General features: G+C 32.5%; 1 non-coding gene across 1 annotated transcript; it reads left to right on the top strand.

Annotated features, from left to right (window-relative positions):
• On the top strand, positions 1 to 72 carry TRNAP-UGG (transfer RNA proline (anticodon UGG)). Its single transcript has one exon. It is a non-coding gene; the product is annotated as a tRNA-Pro (tRNA).
• The last annotated feature ends 10,464 nt before the right edge of the window (positions 73 to 10,536 follow it).

Raw genomic sequence — 10,536 nt, 5'->3', positions numbered from 1 at the left:
GGCTCGTTGGTCTAGGGGTATGATTCTCGCTTTGGGTGCGAGAGGTCCCGGGTTCAAATCCCGGACGAGCCCAATTTTTTAATAAATTAAACGCAGCTGAATTAATAATAAAAAAACGTTTTTTATACGGCGAGTCCATACTGTATTTATAAAAGATTTGTATGCACTGTTTTTTTAGATAAAAATATAATGGAAAAAAATGTGTTTTTCAATTATTTATTTTTTAATTTGTTGCAACACAGAGGAAAAATATTTATGAGAAGGTAATATGGAAGTCTAGGCATTTACAGGGCTCATGACCTGCCATTGGCTGGTTTAGGTGACCGCTTTTTGCTGCACGTTTCATGATATCCACGACTCCGGTTCGGCGCCTAATTTATTCATTTCTTACTGTCTCTTAGACATACACCGAGCATCTGTCTTTCCATGGATCGTTGCGTGCATTTTAGTTTCTGGCTACTTTTCTGTTGAATATGGCCCCCAAAATGAGGAAGTTCAGCCCTACGGGAAATTTAATGTTTACATACTCGCGGTATTTTTACCGCGAGTATGTAAACATCTAATTTTTTAGAGCATTAAATTATGCGACAAAGTTTTTTGAAAATGTATAAAAAAATAATAAAAAATATTTTAATAAAAACGAATTACTTTGAACGACTTCACTAGTTCATATGAAAAAACCAAGAGAGTTGTGAAAGGTTTTTGGTTTACGGTAACTCAACGGACCAATCGGCAGAACTGACTGAGAAGAAGCGGAAGAGAACCTCTGACGTTGCACGCGGAGTCATTTCACACATACAAAACTTTAAAATAATACATCATCATTCCCTTTCCACACCTAATGGTGCATAGGGCACTGCATTGGTACACCAATCGCTGCATATCTTGATCATTTTTTTATGCACGAAGATAAGATGATCAGTCTTACGCTTCAGGTACCAGTCCAGGGACTATGAAATATTCCGGTGTGAAAACACCCATGAACCCGAAACCTCTCGCATGGTAGGCAAACGCGCTGACCATAACACATTACATAAAGAAAAATGAAAAAAAAAATGGCTTATTTATGTAGCAAAATTTAGTTTACAAATATTTATTTTTAGTAAAAAAAATTAATTCATTATTTTTCGACTAGGACCTGAAACCTTAAACTTAAGACTGATCACCTTAGCTTAACGTAACTGATGACTGAATACGCTGCATTTGGTTCACCAATGCAATGTCCTATGCGCCACTGGATGCGAAAAAGGTAAAATGTGGAAGTCTAAGCATTTACTGGGCTCGTTCACCATTCTGCCTATGTTTGAACATCCATATTTCTTCGATTCTTTCATCTGTTGATTTAAGTGCAGTTAAAGAGCAGAAACCTTTATTGTGAGTAGTCACAAAACCCAGGCGATGAAATATGATTTGAAATGTGTGTAAGCTCTGTCTAGATCTCTGTTGAAAAATATCTAATAGGTACTGAATTAATGTTAGGCAGGTCCAGAATTTGATCAACAGTTTTACTGTAAATAAATAAAATAAAAAAATGATGAATATTTGTGTAAAAGTGTCCATTTCCCGTCACATAACCCAGCCGATGAAATATGATTTATAATGTATTTAAACTCTGTCTAGATCTCTGTTGAAAAAATATCTAATAGGTACTGAATTAATGTTAGGCAGGTCCAGAAATTGATCAACAGTTTTATTGTAAAAAAAAACTAAAACAATGATGAATATTTGTGTAAAAGTGTCCATTTTCCGCCACATAACCCAGCTTATGAAATATGATTTACAATGAGTGTAAACTCTGTCTAGATCTCTGTTGAAAAAATATCTAATAGGTACAGAATTATTGTTAGGCAGGTCAAGAAATCGATCAACAAGTTCATTGTAAATAAATAAATTTAAATAATGTTGAATATTTGTGTACTAGTGTCCATTCTCCGACACACAATCGCTTTAAATGTCAAATTCTAAACCAAAGTGTAAAACCAAAGTGTACTTATAATTTTAAGAATTTACATTATTGTAAACATGTATTTTTTGTAAATAAACTATTCTTATTTCTTTACGTCATGTGTTTTATTAAACATTTACAACATCATAAGATTTGTTGTGCACTATGTTGGTATAATATATTAAAAATATTATTTAATTAAACCTAACACAGCACCAATGAGGAACTTTAGCCCTACGGGAAATTGGATACAAAAAATGTTTTCTTACGCGGGGTAAAAATTAGAGCATTAAATTGTACGGCAAAGTTTCTTGAAAATGGACAGAAAAAATAATAAAAAATATTTTGATAAAAACGCACTACTTTAAATGACGTCACTGGTTCGTGTGAATCGACCTATGATCTGAGAGCTATGGAAGATTTCCGGTATGCTTGTCGCTTCTGGACCAATGGGAAGAACTGAATGAGAATAAGCGGAAATGAACCTCTGACGTTACACGCGGAGTTATTTCAGAAATACTTGATCGACTTGATCGTGCCATGTCTTTCTCGGTCTTCCTCATTTTCTGTATCCATCAACATTTGCATCGTAGATCCTTTTAGCCGTTCTTTTGCTGTCCATTCGCTCTACATGTCCAAACCAACGCAGCACCCCTTTCTTGATTCTGTCAAGAATGCAAGTCTCAGCCTTACACACTTCACGGATCTCGACATTTGTGCACCTATCATACATCGTTTTACTACACATTCGCCTGAGGGATCGAATTTCGACAGCATTCAACCTACTTTCATCATTATTTTCATAAGTATGTTTACTAGGGATGGAAAGACCGAGAAAGATATTGAAAGGAGGGTGAGTGCCGGGAACAGGGTGAACGGTGCACTGAAATCTACTTTGGCAAACAAATGATTATCGCAGGAGGCTAAACTAGCAGTCCACAGTCAGTAGTTGTAGTTCTAGTGTCAACTCTAATGTATGGGAGCGAAGTATGGAATTGGAAAAATGATGATGAAAGTAGGTTAAATACTGTCGAAATGCGATCCCTCAGGCGAAGTGTGGTAAAACGATGTATGATAGGTGCACAAATGTCGAGATCCGTGAACAGTGTAAGGCCGAGATATGCATTATCGACAGAATCAAGAAAGGGGTGCTGCGTTGGTTTGGACATGTAGAGCGAATGGACAGCGAAAGAACGGCTGTTGAATGTTGATAGATGCAAAAAACGAGGAAGACCGAGAAAGACATGGCACGATCAAGTCCATCAAATAATTGAAGATGGACGTGTCAAGGTAGGAATAATCGGCGTGCGTGCATGAGAAGATGTATGAATGTAGAGGAAGCGAGATCTGTATGCTAAGATATAGGGATATGGCGTTTTATCATCTCTGCCTACTCCTACAGGGAAACTATGGTTTGTTTGTTTGAGATATAATGTGTGAGTTCGGTTTACTAAAATTCGCCTTACCCGTGTGCATTCCAAAATAAATTGCAGTATTTTCTAAATCTGTAAGTCATTCAAACAGAAATAAACTCCGTATAATTCGAAAATATTTTACATCTTTTATAAAAGTATACTCACATTGAATTTATGAAGTTCATTGCCAGAGGCAAGGTTCAAAATTGAAATGCACTTATTAAAATATATATACTCGTATGCACGTATTTTGGTACAGAAAAGGGGACAGCATCTAGTGTTTCGCATGCACCAGAAAAAAATATTTTTTTGTAAATTTATTGATAGAATTTTAAGTTGCTAGAATTCCACTCATCCATGCGCTTTCTAGCTGCAAGACGATTGGTAATCTAGCTTAAATATGTAAATGTTGTTAATTATCAAATACTTAAATTTTGTAAATGGGACTAGAATTTCAACAGTCCATGGGCTCAGTAGCTGCAAGACTTGTTATAATCTAACTCTTATTTTAGCGTGTACGTAATTTTACGTTCCTTACTTCATTAACATTTCAAATACATAGTTCCTATTTATATTTTAAATAAGCTTCTGTGATAAAAAGTGCCCACTTCAAAGCAATTATAAACTCCAATAAACCCCAATTCAAGCAAAAAAATGCTCGCTTGAACATGATTTTTAAAAGACTTTTGACAATTACCAAGACGGTATACTTAACGATCGTCTGTATTTATCTACTGAACGATTACAAGGCCGCTCTCGATACTTACACTCAGAAAAATTGTAAAACAGATAAAAATATAATAACTATTATTTTTTTCTTTACAACATTTTACGGCTAGATTTTTTTGTATCCAATTTCACTGAACTTCATCAATTTTACTTAAATTTTAAATTTTGAGTCAAAAGAAAATCAATATTTATAGAATCACTTCGTAAAGCATCCTTGGGGTTATTTTTTATTTGTTTATTTATTCAATTTTTTTTTAATTACTAACTATGATTAATAATAAAAATAATGTAACCCCACTGGGGTTACCCGTGCCGAGGACACTTAATAATATACTTTTTTGAAATGTTTTTACATTTGAGAATAAACAAAGAAGACGAACTTAATAAATAGAGATAATTAACAAAATATTCAGACAGTTTTAAAAACAAGGTATATATGTACATCTATATTATTTATATTACAAGACGCACAATGAAAATAACAAAAACTTAACATAAATAACAAAAACTTAACATAACTAATACTAACACAAGCTGTACACTTGTGGAGCAGTTGATTCAATATTGGTTTGGACGAATGAGACAATCCATTTTACTTCTACCTAACTCCACTATCCATTGTTTTATAGCCTTTTTGAACATTTTCTCGTTACTAATTGTTTTAATAGATAGTGGAAGTAGGTTATAGATTTTAATTGAATAATACTCTAAATCCCTTTGTCCAAAAGTGGTATTTGTTTGGTATTTATATTACTAAAATAGCCCTATTATGTATGTAAGTAACCGGATTAAGATCACAGATAGAAAATTAAGATAAAACGTCAAAATTTTATTTCTCTGCAAAATGGAAAAAAACGATTTCCGGGAAGCGTTCGGTACTGAGCTCGGTACGGGCAGCGTCCCCGCGTAATGTCCTTCACACCTCTGGCCGTAAAGTTGTCATCGGGTCGAGTCATTCGGAGACACTCGGCTGCTACATTCGTGTTATGGTTTATTAATGGGCGCATGTCCCCTTCCGTTAGCCCTCCCGAACAAATTACTGCAGCGAACTTTTTATTTTATTATTCCAGCCATTCCTTGTGTTTGGTATTAAGGAAGTTGTTAACTTTGTTGAAAATTTGTCCATGTTTGTCGGATATTTCGGGCAATGAAATTTAATTGCATTAATACAATGTCACCTAATACGCCACACCTATGGCCTGACCCCAAAAAAAGATACAAATTTATAACCTCTAATACGGAAGATATTTTTTGTTCTTTCCAATTTATTTATATATACGCCCAATGGGCATTTTTAAGAACATATTTATACATAGAAAATTATTATAATTGAAGGTAGAAAGACACAATGGTATAAAGTAAACTTGGAGGGAGAGGAAGTGGGAGAGAGGTGTTTTTAATTGAATTTGATTCAGATATCGTTTGAAAAAAAGACAACTTGTTATCAAAGAAATCAAAACTGGTATGTTTGTCGGCAGACCTAAGAATTCTGGGCATAGGAGCATGAAAACCATAGTTAGTTCTATGGTTATCGGTATGAAAGAGTAAGTTTTGTTTGAGGTTTCTAGTTGGGATATTTAATTTTATTGAGCTCAGTAGTTCAGGCGCATCAAAGTGTGAGTCGGGAATTTTAAATAGGACTAGAAAGTCGGATTTATTTCGACGGTCTTGAATCTAAGCTAGTTTCTAAGTCATTATACGTATATTGGTCTCATAATACATGATCGCGCCACTTGCCCGTTGGCAGATGAACGCTCGTAATTGTCTGGTTCGCGGGATGTGTTATCTTTATGATTTGCTACTAAACCCATCTAATGAATGCAATTCCTACCTTGCACTGGGGTTCTGGTACCTTATTGTTTGTAACTTGTCTCGCGACAGTCAGGATCAGATTAGATCGTAGGGTTATGAAGGAGGGGCACTTGAGATGGTTTCTTAATTATGATTATTTCACGACACAGTGGATAAAGTAACTGGCTCGCGATCGCGGTAAGAAGAGAAAATTATCTGAACACATGAATACTGACATGGTTCTTTTGTTAAATGCATTTGAGTAATTTTGAATATTGACCATGTTGGGCCGGAGACAAAAATGTGGTACCTACCCACAGTAAGAAACGCAACATTTTAACCAGGGCCCAGTATGCAGCAAATACATACAACAAAGTAATGTGGCGTAACCAATACAGAAGATGCAAAATCGACGTTGCGCTGTCCTGTTTTCCGCACTCTGAAACTGAACCGATTAGGTTATTTTTTTTTAAAGAAAGAGTCTCAGTGTAATGATGTAAAAACTTATATTTACAAATAAGTTATTAATTAAAAAAAGTACTTGGTACACTTCCACTTATATATTTTGACCAATTATTCATATCAAACTATGCATCACATTTAAATGAATTAAAACATAATTTTGACAAATCAAAAAACATAAAAATTTTACATGTAGGACATAAAGGTCAAAAGTAAGATAGATTGGAAATTTTAGAAATAAATAGGATAAAAGATAGGCGAACGAATTTTAATAAATCAGCAGATAGAATTCAAAAACTCACCCTTATTAGCACCCTTAGTTGGACCCTGTACATTGCAATAAAACAATAAATATTTTTCATATATTAGAATCTTCTCTTAAAGTACACCGCCAACACATGTTTCAATAATTTGTCTCACTCTATTCCATTAAAATATTGCGTATTGTATCTTTTCAACTTATTTTTAAATGTACCTACACTTAATATATTTAGTTTTATATAAATTATCTTTACACTGTATTATATTCATCAGTCTGAAGATGCCCATTAGAGGGTGAAAGCGCTAATTGGTCAAAATAAATAAGTGGAAGCGTACAAAGTATTTTTTAAATTAATAACTATCTATGGTCCATTCGCATTTATCATACCTATGCTGTGTTTGAGGTTTTGCAACTAAGAGCAAAATTTCTGAGGTGCAGATTATTCAGAATAGAGCGATCAGAAATGTGTTTCACCTACCGTATGATACTCATGTAAGGGACATTTATTTTCAAACAAAAATCATGCCTTTTAGCATGCTTTCCTATTTCGAGATAACTGACACTATCATTAATACTACTCTCGACTCAATGCACAGTAACATAAAGCCAGCTTTCATTGGAGACATCCATCGGTACAGTACTCGATCAAAAAACAATATATATATTGGATCTGTGAAGTCTACGAAGTTTGGTACTAGATCTTTACAATACATAGGTTTCAAGGAACTTAATAAATTGCCACAAAAATTTAAAGTACCAATTTCAAAATATAGAAACAGGACGTGCGAATTGAAGAATTATTTTTTCCAGAAGTACTTTGAATAAATAATGTTAGTTTATCCAGAGAATGCGCATCTTGAACATATATCTTTTAATATTTTACCGTTTTTGCTTGTATATGAAATTTTTAATACTATTTAAATGTTATTTGTGTTTTTTTTTTATACATTTTTTAGCTTGTATACATAATTTCAATACGTTTTTGATAAAAAAAAATTAACCTGTATTGGGTGTGCGCATATTTTGTTAATTAAAAAAAATGATTTTATTTTGTACTAGTTCAACATGTAATTTTTAAACTTTTTAAATTTTCTTTCCCAGATTGCATAATGTAAACATTATTTTGAATTTACTTCCATGCCTAGTATTCTGTTTATTTTGTTATTTTCAAGTATTTTTCATACCCTTTTTAATTTGTAGTATATCATAATTTTAATTTTTCTGCTTTTGTAAATAATATTATAGTTTAAAATGTAAAAACGTCTTTTAATAAATTTGTTATCTGTATGTCCCTAAATGAGTTTTTTTTTTAAAAACTCCTTGGGAATATTGTATATAATTATGAATAATATGTTTTCAATTTAATGAAAAAAAAAAAAAAAAAAAAAATGTAAATATAAGTTATTACATCATTACAATGGAATTCCATCAAAAATTGTCAATAAATAATTTTAATTAGAAAAAAAGAGTTTCAGAATGAATTTTCCCGTGTCGGTGTCTTTTCCGTTTTTCAATGGCTTATTTATCATATTTGTATACTGTACGTCCGAAGACGGTAGAACTGAACGCTTTGTTGAGATTTTGGATGGCCCTAGGGCCATCCAAAATCTAGCTAGCTCCCATAAGAAACAATTTATCAAAAAGGCAAAACAGTAAAGACACCCCCAATGGTAAATATCTATGGTGTGTAAAAAAATCACTGCTCTAGTGTCATAAGCTATAGTCCTTAAAATTTAACACGATTAGAATGACAGTTGTCAGAAAAAGTGACGACATAACTTTTGTAGTAACGTCAAAGGAGTTATTTATATTGACACACGAAAAATCATTTGTATCTGGCGTGTTAATTATTTTTTTTAATACAATGCTTGAAACATAAATCAACATCAATATATAAAATCAGATTTAAAACTAAAATAAACCTAATTATCAACGACGTTCTTACAAAGTTACATCATTTTGCAAAAACGTTAGACATGGGACAAATTTATCAATGTACATTGATCGAATAAAAAATAATTTATTTGATGTTGTTCATGAAAAAAGTAAAAATGTCTCATTTTTCGGTGAATAATTGTGTTAAACACACTATAATAGGCTTGTTATTGCGTTTTTTATATCAATTTTCGGAAACAGAGTTGCATGAAATAACTGATAAAATCGATTTGATCAGTGATCAGTAATTTCTCATCACTAATGAAATGATTTTGACGGCTCACAATCTAATTAAGCTATATTTTAAGGACTATAGGGAGAAAATATAGGAATACTTTTGTATGAAGAAAGGACTGATCGCCTTCCCTCAACGTAGCGTAGGTACCTAAATGCACAAAGCACTAATATAATGTATATGGCCATATATGGCCATACTGATGATTAATCGTCTGTGTTCATCTGCCCAGACACATGAAAAATTTGACCAGCTAATATTATTTTTCACATAGAAGTGTTTTCTTCATTCAACGGTAATTTGAGAAGTAATGTCCAAGTGAATATTTCTGAAATAAATTTTGAATTATTCAATACTTGATTAATGACTTATTTTCTAAACGATAATATTAAAATATCTGTTAATTTTGACAGTTCTCATGTAGCGCCTGCGGTATGCAATCGATATAACACGATAAGATTTTCCTTGCAAATTATTATTAACCTTTTCCTACTGTCCTAAAAACATCCGCGCGTTACAGTGCTGTGGAGTCACTACACATAAAAAAAATAAGAGATTTAAAAAGGGAAAAAATGAATATTTTTAGGGAATGGCTTTACTTAACCATAATTTAATTCAAAGTTGATAATATTTCAAATCTAACTGCTGAAAACATAAAAAAACCATTGGGTATCGCTAACGACTCGGGCGAAACGTGCACTCGCGCCAACTTCCCGAGAGCTACTAAGTAGCTAGTACTGGACTACGTGACTGACTGCGACGGGCGTAAATTCTTTACTATTTAAGAAAATAATGAAGACATACGCAACAATGCGAAACATTGGTACCAATACGGTGAGTATAATTTATCCCCGATTTCCGATAAAATGCTTTTTTTGTGCCGAATAAGTACTTATTATTTCATTACAAATTATTTCAGTCGATACGTAAATGTGTAATGGAGGAATACTGAAAATCTTAACCCAATATTTATTATATTTATAAAGATATTATAGTTATTAGACGCAATGTGTACTAGCTACATATCACCGAGGAGGGGGGGTTAATATTGTAAACTCGGCTTTATACTTGATAATAGGGTTCAATGATTTATTTGAGTCTCTTACCGAAAAAATAAAACGAATGTACATGTGTTTATTGATAAGAACTTTAATATGAATGGTTCAGGATATGAAGTATGGATGTCAATGTTTATGTGTTTAAAACTACTCGTCAACTAACATATAATCTACATTTCTGTTTCATAAAATTTAACATAAAGATTAAACTTTACAAGATAATTGAATAAGAAAATATGCGTACATGGGATAAGGGTGGATTTCAGTTAAACGCTGAAAATAAAGCGATAATTTAATGTAAATTAAAACTATTACAGATTAAATGAAACATTCTTTATGCTTATAAGTTTGTTTTAATGTCCAAGAGGCTTGAAAACTTAAAAACGTTATATCTTAAAACTTCATTTTTTTACATTTCTCCTTTAAATCCTTGTTTGTTTTTTTTACCTTTATTGAGGCCTTTAACCGAAATATTAAAAAAAGCTACAACAAAAACGGCAAAAGTTTATTTGAATAATACGTAACTTATCAATTTTGATATAAATTTTATATACATACAACTAGACTAGATAAACTCGAGAAACTTGAGAGTTCCTATTCTTATAACTTGATAACCGATACAAATTTTATTTTTTATCCGTCACTACACGAATTCACGAAATCATCGATAGACGTGAGGCACACATAAAAATATATATATCAAA

Source organism: Micrasema longulum, unplaced genomic scaffold, assembly GCF_059751315.1.
Source record: "Micrasema longulum isolate JH-2025_06_02 unplaced genomic scaffold, ASM5975131v1 h1tg000403l, whole genome shotgun sequence".
Lineage (NCBI taxonomy): Eukaryota > Metazoa > Arthropoda > Insecta > Trichoptera > Brachycentridae > Micrasema > Micrasema longulum.
The sequence above is the reverse complement of the archived record's forward strand: the minus strand, read 5'-3'. Positions and strand labels throughout refer to the sequence as shown.